Source organism: Dipodomys spectabilis, unplaced genomic scaffold, assembly GCF_019054845.1.
Source record: "Dipodomys spectabilis isolate Male_0828 unplaced genomic scaffold, ASM1905484v1 ptg000227l, whole genome shotgun sequence".
NCBI lineage: Eukaryota > Metazoa > Chordata > Mammalia > Rodentia > Heteromyidae > Dipodomys > Dipodomys spectabilis.
The window spans coordinates 6,678,866-6,689,948 of record NW_024870904.1 but is presented as its reverse complement, the minus strand read 5'-3'; the positions used below and the strand labels follow the sequence as shown (position 1 = coordinate 6,689,948).

At 41.5% G+C, this 11,083-nt stretch overlaps 1 non-coding gene across 1 annotated transcript; it reads right to left on the bottom strand.

Moving 5' to 3' along the window:
* Positions 1 to 10,742: 10,742 nt before the first annotated feature.
* On the bottom strand, positions 10,743 to 10,869 carry LOC122123364. The gene has a single exon (XR_006150381.1). It is a non-coding gene; the product is annotated as a small nucleolar RNA SNORA40 (small nucleolar RNA).
* Between the last annotated feature and the right edge of the window lie 214 nt (positions 10,870 to 11,083).

Sequence of the window (11,083 nt, the reverse complement as noted above, 5' to 3'; positions counted from 1 at the left end):
CTTTCTTTCTTTTTCTTTCTCTGTTTTTCTGCCTCTGTCTCCCTCTTTCCTTCCTTCCCCTCCTCCCCCCCTTCTTTTCCCTTCTCTCCCTTCCCTTCCCTTCCTTCCTTCCTTCCTAACTTCCTTCCTTCCCTCTCTCTTTCTTCCTTGTTTCTTCCTGTCCCCCCAAAATGTGGGGTTCAGTAGTTCTGCTAAAAACCAGTAATCATATTCTTTGTGCCTAGATGGTTTGATTTGCAACGAAGTTTTAGGTTCCACACAACTTCTGCATGCCAAATGCTGGTCTAGAAACAGAAGATCAATTACTATTTAATGTATCCCTTGGTTACAAGGTCTTATCTAGCCCTTTTGCCAGGTTTCTCACTTAGAAAATGGTTAGCCTATCTCTAAGGATTTCTCTGGTGCTGATCATTTGTGATTTTTAATTGTGAAAGCATAGTAATGTGGTTTTAAACTGTTACCAAGAAGGTTAAAATTACCAAATGGGCATTGGATCATAACTCAACACAGAAACTACTGCTAGTAAGTTGGCATATAGAGAGAACCCTATTCTAACTATTTTTATTATTATGGTTAAATATATAACATTAGATTACTTCCGAATATATTTTATTTTTGAATTATCCAATTAAATTAAATTAAATTTTTTGTTGGTACTGGGGCTTGAATTCAGGGCCTGCACATTGTCCTTTTAGGTTTGTTTGTTGTTTGTTTTTTTTGGTTGAGGGTGAGACTCTACCACTGAAACCACAGCTCCACTTCTGGCTTTTGGTGGTTAATTGGGGATAAGAGTCTCATGGACTTTCTTGCCCAGGCTGGCTTTGAACCTCAGTCCTCAGATCTCCACCTCCTGAGTCGCTGAGATTACAGGCGTGAGCCGCAGGCACCTGCTAAGACAGCCCTGGTTTTAAGGCAAGAAAATCTTCAGTCCATTTTCTTCCCACAATTTTTTTTCTTTCTACAATCTCATGGGTAGCGGGCAAGTCCTTCATCTTCATCAGCACAGTCTTCATCGCTGCCAAACAGAATAATGACACCAGTCTGAAGTAATTCTTTACCTGTGACTTCACATTTATTACTTTCCATCATCCTCCTCAATTATTATTTTAGCGCCACCCACTTGACTTCAGTGTGATACAGATTTATAGTTTTTCCTCCATTTTCTCATAACAAGAATCAGATAAAATCCTTTTCAATTAATATCAGCTAGTGAACAGATGGGTATTCGGGTAGCTCACACCTACAATGCTCACTACTCAGGAAGACAAATCCATGAGACTCTTTATATTCAGTTAACTGGCAAAAAGCCAGAAGTGGAAGTATGGCTCAGGTGGTAGAGCACCAGCCTTGAGCAATAAAGCTAAGCAAGAGCATAAGACCTTGAGTTCCAGGCCCAGTGCAGGCACAGTATATACATAAACATAATTATATGTAATATAATCTATTATTATGTATAATATAAAATATATAATTTATAACATATACATATAATAAAATATATACATAATGGTTGGGAAGGTGGCTCAGTGGTAGAGCGCTTGCCTGGCATGCCTGAGGCCCTGAGTTAGTCTCCTCAGCACCACTTAAGCAAAAAGAAAAAAGCCGGAAGTGGCGCTGTGGCTCAAGTGGTAGAGCGCTAGCCTTGAGCTGAAGAGCTGAGGGACAGCGCCCAGGCCCAGAGTTCAGGCCCCATGACCGGACCCAAAAAAACAAACAAACAAAAAATATATATATACATAATATATTATAACACAATATATAATACATATTATGCATATTGTATATAACAGTAATGTTATGTGTGATATAATATATAATGTAATATAATATATAATATATAAATATCTGTAGTATGTAATATATAGAAATGGAATATATAATAGATATAATACATATATAAAATTAAATATTATATGTTTTATTTTATGTGACTTGTCAAATGCCTTCAATGATCACTTATGAATCCAACCCCTCAAGAATAATGAGCATTTGATAATTATTAGGATCACAATCCCCAGAAATATTAGACAATCTTTTTTTTCTTCTTTTAATGTTTTTATTGTAAAAATAGTGTACAGAGGGGTTACAGTTACATGAGCAAGGAAATGAGTACATTTCTTATCAAGCATTGTTGCCTCCTCCTTTGTTTTTCCCCTACCATCCCTTCCCTCCCACCTCCATAACTACATTCCCTAACCCCCACCTAAGTTGTAAAGTTTGTTTTTCAACATAGTGTCTTGTACATCTCATTGTTGCAATGGGTCCACCTGTATCCCTATTTAAACAATTTGTTTTTTCCCTTCCCATCCCCAAATTGTACCAACATAAAATACAGTGAAAACAGGGGTTATACCGTGGGGGAGGGACATACAAGGCAACAAAGAAATCATCTTATAAATGTTAGAAACAATAGCAAGAAAGAAAAAACACTTATATCCCTATCTTAGGGTTCATTTCACTTAACATCATCTTATCTGACCTTTTCTGCTTGTCCCAGACATAGGGAGGGTTTACTTCACTTAATATAATTTTTTCAAGTCTTTCCATTTCCTAACAAATGGGGCAGTGTCATTCTTTCTGATGGAGGCATAGAATTCCATTGTGTATATATACCACATTTTCTTGATCCATTCATCTACTGAGGGGCATCTGGATTGGTTCCATATCTTAGCTATGGTAAATAACGCTGCAATAAACATAGTTGTGCTGGTAGCTTTAGTATGGTCTTGTTTGTGATCATTTGGGGAAATGCCCAAAAGTGGGATTGCTGGATCATAGGGGAGCTCTGTGTGGAGTCTTTTGAGGAACCCCCATGCTACTTTCCAAAGTGGTTGAACAAGTTCACACAACCAACAACAATGAAGAAAGGCTCCCTTCTGTCTACATCTCCTCCAGCATCTGCTGTTATTAGAGTTCTTGATTATAGCCATTCTAACTGGGGTGAGGTGGTATCTCAATGTTGTTTTGATTTGCATTTCTTTTATGGCTAGAGAGGTTGAGCATTTCTTCATGTGTCTATTGGCCATTCTTCTTTCCTCTTCAGAAAAGTTTCTCTTTAAGTCTTTAGCCCACTTATTTATCAGGCAGTTGTTTCTTTGAGGATTTGTTGTTGGGGGATTTAATTTTTTGAGTTCTAGGTATATTTTAGATACGAGACCCTTGTCCGTTGTATGGCTAGTGAAGATCTTCTCCCAATCCATGGGTTTTCTATTGATCTTGCTAGCTATGTCCTTTGCCATGCAGAAGCTCTGCAGCTTCATGCAATCCCATTTTAGACAATCATTTTAATTATATTACTTCCTTGCATTTGTTTTGTTTACTGATTTTACAAAGTATTTTGGCACGAATTATCAGAGCAGTCCTGTGAGATAATGATTTATCTCTGTTATAGGCTCTTTACCCAATGTGGCCCACGTAGGTAACATTTCAGCCATCTCCTTTCAACTGAGAAATAGAGTTATCTTTAATCATTTTCTTACTTTAGCAAACCGAAACTGAAATATGCCTCCTCCTGTTCATAGAATCCGTGGGGTTAGAAAAAGTCATTTCATGTCCGTTTTCCCTAAGTAGAACCTGAATGAGGGCCAGAGACAACCCTGGTAGAAAAATAGAAATTGAACAGCGAGGCTTGATCACAAGTCTGAGCTTCTTGACTGAGTCTCTCCTTAGACTTTAGACCCCTGCACTGGCTCCTTGCCATTTGCTCTTCTGCCGAGTTGCAAATGGAAAAAAAAAAATCCACTACCCACTACCATGTCACTCTTTCCACATCCTAACCCCATTCTGTCACTCCGGCTGGCATGCTGGTGTCATGTGCTCTTTGCAAGGGGAAGAGAATTTGTAAGCTGCTAACCCCAAGATGCTTCTGAGAGAGTGATGCATTTGACCAAGTTCCAGAAGGAGACACGGTTTCCTGACAAGGGCTGTATCGCCCAGAGGTCTGTCTGTTGAGAAAGATCACCCTGGTTTCCAGGCCAGTGTTTCTACATTTGTTTTATAACTGGCTCCACGTGAATGGACATTGGTGATACTCAGAGATGCAAAACAGAAGAAAAATCAGTGTCATCAACTTCCAAGAATGGTACTGAAGTAGGCCTTGAACTTTGTACACAGTGGCACTCAGAGGTCCAGAGAGTGGGAAGGAACTCAACCAAAATCATGACACACATGGCTCAGAGGCCCAGAGTCAGCTCAGAACACAGAAGTTTTAGAAGAGACAAACATTTCCTTTCAATGTTTTCCTTTTTCTTTTTTTTTTTCATTTTGTCTTATTTATTTACTGACTGTCAGAGCCAGAGCTTGAACTCAGGGCCTCACACTTGCATTCAGCTTTTGCTATTTGAGGCTAATGATCTCTACCCCTTGAGCCACATTTCCACTTCTGGTCTTTTTGATGGTTAATTGGAGTTAAAATGCTCATGTATTTTTCTGCCTAGGTTGGCTTTGAACTGTGATCCTCAGATCTCAGCTTCTTGAGTAGCTAGGATTATAAGCATGAGCCACCAACACCTGGTATTTTTTTTCATTTTCTTTTTTTTTTTTTTTTTTTGCCAATCCTGGGGCTTGAACTCAGGGCCTGGACACTGTCCCTGAGCTTTTTTATGCTCAAAGCTAGTGCTGTACCATTTGCATCACAGTGCCACTTCTGGCTTTTTCTAAGTAGTTTATTGGTGATAAGAGTCACATTGACTTTTCGGCCCAGGCTGGCTTCAAATCATGAGCCTCAGATCTCGGCCTCCTGAGTAGCTGGGATTCCAACTGTGAGCCACCAGCACCTGATAATTTTTTTGTTTTTAATTGACATATGACACGGTGACACATATAATAAATGATACATGGTAATCGGTGCACTTCAGTGATGTAACTGATATATACAATGACCAAATCAGGGTAATTAGCATTTCTGTGTTTTTCATGGCCTTGTGTTCAAGGTCCTTGCAGTCAATGTGCTGTGTGGTAGGACGCTTACTCTGCCTATCTGATTGAATTTACCATCAGACATTTTCCAATCCATGGCTCATGGGCTTCAACTATTGTCATAGTTACAAAGAATTGAAACTACAAAATTACCTCATTACCTTCTATTTTTTCTTTCTCCTTTTCCTGACTGGAAGGACCTGGGTCTATCTTGTTTGTGACCATATCTTCAGTGTGTAAGCCTGAAAGTCCGGCATAGAGTTCTCAATGGATGTCTGCTGACTGAAGGAACACATACAGGAGATCTCTTCCTTAATAAATTAATAAAGCAGCCAGGAATAGAGCTTGGATTAAAGGATGCTAGAGTGGCAGTCTTCAGAGACCAAATCCCTCCCTTCCCTATTTTATATTTGGGTTACAGAGTCTATAGTTCATGATGGCATGGGGTACATTGTTTATTTCGCTCATTTTGTGTGCAAAATGGCAAAAGGCCTCTTTGCTTATGGGGTTTGATGATACAAAGTGATTTAAAATTATATGTTATATTCAGGGCTGGAAGGAGATCGAGAGTGATCCAAAGCTGGGTCCAGCCTCTGGCTACACAGGTATCTGACCCAGAGCCCTGGGGTTGGTTAACTTTCCCTCTACTCTTCTCCATCTCTGCCCTGCCTCTTTCTGTGCATGCTTGTCACCCTCTCCCTGTTCTCTTTTACCCAGGTACTCAGACACTGGGTTAGTTTTCCACATGAAGAACAGGAAGTCCCAGACACACATTCCGATCAACTAGTGAGTCCCAGGGTAGTGGACCTGATTTAAGTTCCTATTTCTACCTAGATTATTGTTGTTGTTCTGGTACTGGGCCTTGAACTCTGGGCCTTGAGTTCCTCTTTGACTTTTTGCTCCACTTCCACTTCCAATTGGAGATTAGAGTCCCTTGGATTTTTTTTTTGTCTTCCCAGGGTAGCTTTGAACTTGTGATCCTCAGATTTCAGTCTCCCAGGATCTGACTACAAATCTAGGATTACAGATGTGAGCTACCACTGCCTGGCATCCTATTTCTACTTTCCAACAGAGATACAGAAGCATAGAATGCTTCTGGAAGAAAGCAACGAAACAGTTTTTAAATGATCATGTTATAACAATAGACATCTAAATGTCACCAATCCTGTGACAGTTGTTTTTCTAAGTGTTTTATGCATATGATTTTAATACATTTTCACAAAGAACCCTGAGAGGTAAGCACTGTTATCTTTGTTGCCCAGAAAGTCAAGTTGATTCAGACAGGCTAAAGACATTTTCCCAGAGTCACGTAACCAGTAAATAGTAGAGCAGGGCATTGAACCCAGACAGGCTGACTCTGGAGCTTTGCACTACATTAAGCAGAAAAGACTTTTCACAGAACGGTCCACTTCAGATGTGTTTTAAGTTCGTGTATGGAAGCCTGTTGTATTTATTCTGAATTGAAACCGGTGACTATGGAGACATATCATTAAGAGACAGTGTCCGGTTGGCATGGTAATTCACATTGCAAACTTGTAAGCCTAGCACTTGGGGAGGTTGAGGCCACTCTGGGTAGCACAGTAAGTTCTGTAGCCTGAGCTACAGAGAAAGACCTTATCTCAAAAACCCCTGGAGGACTGGGGCTGTAGCAGATTCTCAGAGCACTTGTCTAGCATGTACAAAGCCCTGGGTTTGAGCCCTAACACAAGTACTTTGCCGCCAGGTATCAGTAGCCCAGGCCTGTAATCCCGGCTACTTAGGAGGCTTGAAATCTGTGGATTGTGGTTTGAAGCCAGTCAGGGCAAATGAATCCTCAAGACCCTTATCTCCAAAGAACCTGCCAAAAGCCAGAGCACTGGCCTTGAGTGGAAAAAGCCAAGCCAAAGTGCAAGATGTTGAGTGCAAGCCCCAGTACTGGCACAAAAATAATAACCAAATTTTGCAACCGTTCAGCAAGGGACAGACATGGCTGATCGTCTGCCGTTAATGGTCATTCCTTCTTTTCTCATGGACATGTTCCTGGTCCAGAGAACAGTGATTCCAGCTCCAAGACATGACTCACAGTAGGTTAATTAAAGGTGTTGCAAATCTGCCAGTGATTGGTCCAGGGATGGATATGCAGTTCTGTCCTGACCAATGAGAGCTGAGGGAATGTTTTCTGGGTTTGGAGAAGATTTCTACCTTGATTAAATGGGGAGAGATGCATTAAAAAAGCAATGTTTTTCTTCATCATTTTCTTCTCGCTCTTGATCATCTCCTAGGAGAAAATAATAAACATAATAAAAATAATAATCATAAATAATATAAAATATGTTAATATATAACTATAAAATGAAATAAAAAATAAAAATAATAAATATAAAAGCCTAATCAAACCATCACTTATGTCTTTCTTTCTCCCTCCTTCCCTCCCTCCCTTCCTTCCTCTCCTTCTTTCTCTCTCTTTCTCCACCTCTTTATCCTCTTCTTCCTTCTTGTCTTCCTTCCTTCCTCCCTTTCTCCCTCTTTCTTCCTTCGTTCCTTTCATGCTGGAACTGGAAGCTTGAACTCAGGACTTGCTCTCTCACTGGTTTTTCTTTTGCTCAAGGCTAGCCCTCTACCCCTTGAGCCCTACCTCCACTCCTAGTTGCTGCTGGTTAATTGGTGAGAAGAGTCTCTGGACTTTCCTGTCCAGGCTGGTTTCAAACCATGATCCTCAGATCTCAGCCTCTTGAGCAGCTAGGGTTACAGGCATGAGCCATCAGCACCTAGATCCATCCTTGATTTCTAACAAGATGGGACAAAAAACCTTGATCCTTGGTGACTTTCAAAAAGCCACAGTCCAACCCAATGCCCCTTCCCTCCGGGCATCTTGGGAAGTGAGTTAAAATGTGCCTATGTATGCTCTTACTGTGATGTAAAGCATTGTGATACACCTTACCTCCGAGGGTTATGAGTTCATAGCTCCTTGGAGACACCCCCACACTACCTTCAGGCCTTCTCCCCTAAATACTACATCCAGGACTTTCACACTCATAAGGGGGGGGGGGTGGACAGTGAAGGTCACTTCCAGTTCTCCTGGTATCTAATTGCCTTCATCACACAACTAATGGGTGACTCCAGAAGTCTGCTGTACTAAGCCAGGCCGACAGCCATAACCTGTGCTCTCAATATGAGTCACTTACAGTGTCAGGCTTTGGAAAGAAGCTGTGATGTCACAGTCCCCCGCCCCCCCCCCCCACCCAGTGACACAGCAGTCAGAATGCAGCCAGAAATAGGGACGTGGAAGCCTCAGCCAGTGAATCTCCTGTGCTCAGACAGAAATAGCCACATCACCCTCAGCCCAGACACCAGGCTCCAGGAGATTTGTGGAGCCAAAATAGACTGGACATGTCATCACCTTTCCAGAATCCCCTATCTCCTCTCTCCCCAAACCTTGTGGGGACACCCAAGGTGAAACCTACATAGCCAGGGACATTAAGAATGACAGAGACTCCATCGAGCTTTGGTTGCCAACGATAATAAGCTATGCATCAAAGAGGACCCTGAGCAAATGTCTGAAGGCAGCTTTGTGTTTGGCTCATGCTGAGAGCCAAGGTTACCAAGAGTTCAGGACCATGGTCTGTTTCATTCTTGACTTCCCAGTGTTGCAGGCTGATTGGTATTGCCTACCAATCCTTGCCCCAGAGGTATTAGAGCCACCTCAGTTGTGTGCTAGGACCCAAGGAAGCTGCATACCTCTGGCAGTTCTGCTTGGAGCAACATCTGCATAAAATACTGACATATTGGTGATGACAGAGAGCAACAGATATTATTTGTTGGGGCTTTTTAGGCAATCAGTAGATACGACTGACATTTCCCCCTGAGCCCTAAACCAATTAAAGAGAGAAAGAGACTGAGAGACTCTGTGTGTGTGTGTGTGTGTGTGTGTGTGTGTGTGTGTTAGAGAGAGAGAAAGCAAGATAAGAATCAGAAACATGAGCATCAAGATATCTGGTCTTCCAAGCCATGAAGGCTCTACGCTTATAATCCTGGCTACAAAAGAGGCTGAGATCTGAAGGTTTGAAGCCAGCCTGGCTGTGAGACTCTTATCTCTAATAAACCAGTAAAAAGCCAGAAGTGGAGCTGTGGCTCAAGTAGTAGAGCATCAGCCTTGAGCCAAAAAGTTAAAGGGTAGTGCCAGGTCCTGAGTTCCAACTCTAGCATTGGCAAGTGTACACGCATGCGCACACGAGCATGCATGCATGTACACACACACACACACACACACACACACACACACACACACACACACACACACACACACAGATCTATTTCAGATGAGTGTTAGGGTGGAGAATTTGGCTTAAGAAAGAGGTGATCATGGATGCCTTAGATCTGTACCTAAAAATAAGGGGTGAGGGTACAATCCAGTGGTAGAATACTAGCCCCACAAGCATGAGGCCTTGGGTTTGATTGCAAGCAAACAAAAAATATCCCTAAACAGAATCACCAGTCCGTGCCCCTCTCAGATATCCATGCAAAGGGAAGAAGAAAGTCAGCTTAGAAGAGTCACCAGCACGTCCATATTTATGGAGATGCTCTTCATAGTAGCTCAGATATGGAATCAGCTTTGGTACCTTTGGGAAGATGAACAAACAAAATCATTGTGCTGTATATGTAGAATGCAATGTTTGTCATGGAGAATAGGGAAAGACTATCCTTTGCAGGAAGTGGAAATCATCATGCTAAGCAAAGTAAGTCAGACGCAGAAAGATGAGTACCTCATATACGGAAACTAAAAACGAGGGGCAAAACAGGTCAACTTGGAAGTCGAATGCTGGTTATCCGGGTCAGAGGTGCAGTAATGGCCAGGGGCAGGGGGCAGAGATAAGATGGAGCAATCCATACTAGAGGCTGGTGTGAATATCCTGTTGCTATGTATTAACCTCTCTGGGCTGCTGTGATACTTAAAGCTGGTTGAAATGAAGAAGACACTTTGAGGATGTTGAGGATCTTCATTCTTTCCATTATTTGTGTGGGGCGGGGGCGGGGGGTGTGGAGGGATGTGCATGTGTGTACCAGTTCTGGGGCTTGAACTCTGTCTGGGCCTGAGTGCTGTTCCAGAGCTTCTTTGCTCAAGGCTAACGCCCTACCACTTGAACCACAGCTCCACTTCTGGATTTTTGATGGTTCGTTGGAGATAAAGAGTCTCACAGCCTTTCCTGCCCAGGCTGGCTTTAAACCTCAATCCTCAGATCTCAGCCTCCTGAGTAGCTAGGATTACAGGTGTGCCACTAGTGCTTGGATCTATTAGTTTCTCTCTCTCTCTCTCTCTCTCTCTCTCTCTCTGTAAGTACTGTTTGAGGCTGTGATTATTTTGTGATAAAGTTGTTTTTTGTCGACTCTCATGCCCTCATTTATCTGAATTATTTCAAGGATGATAAATTCAGCTTTGCATCTCGGCAATATCATTATTTCAAAGAAAATGCTCTGAAAATCTCCACCTAATGAAAAGAAAATGACGGAGTGCAGAAGCATTAACAAGGATTGGTTTTGTGTCATCCTTATATGCTAAGAGGGATAAAATAAACACATCAAATATTCGCATAGAGCTTACTGAGTACCTGGTATTGCTCTAAATGCTTGGAGTGTAAGAACTCATTTAGCTTTCATAAAAACCTGGAGTGGGCATCTTTTTTTCCCTTCCTTCCTTCTCTCTCTCTCTCTCTTTCTTTCTTTCTTTTTTCACATTAAAACTTAAACGTTTACTAAGTCTCAGAAGCATAAATTTGATTTTACATCAACTTTATTCTCAGAGCAACCTGTGTGAATTAAAGCCTCACATTGCCAACTGCTGTAGTAATCAAATTTCTTCTTACATGTACCAAAGTCTCATATCAGCAATGAGTCCTGGGTTGCAAAAGATGATTTGCTATTTGCACCTGTCTGTAAGGCTTTGTTACAAATTAAACAAAGACATATACAAGTGCTCTTTTGTTTTCTTTTTCTTTCTTTCTTCCTTTCTTTCTTTCCTTTCCTTTCCTTCCTTCCTTCCTTTCTTTCTTTCTTTTTTTCTTTTTCTTTCTTCCTTCCTTTCTTTCTTCCTTCCTTTCTTTCTTTCATTCTTTCTTTCTTTCTTTCTTTTTGTTCCTTTTCTTCCCACTCTCCTTTCTTCCTTTCTTTTTTCCCTCCCTCCCTCCCTTCC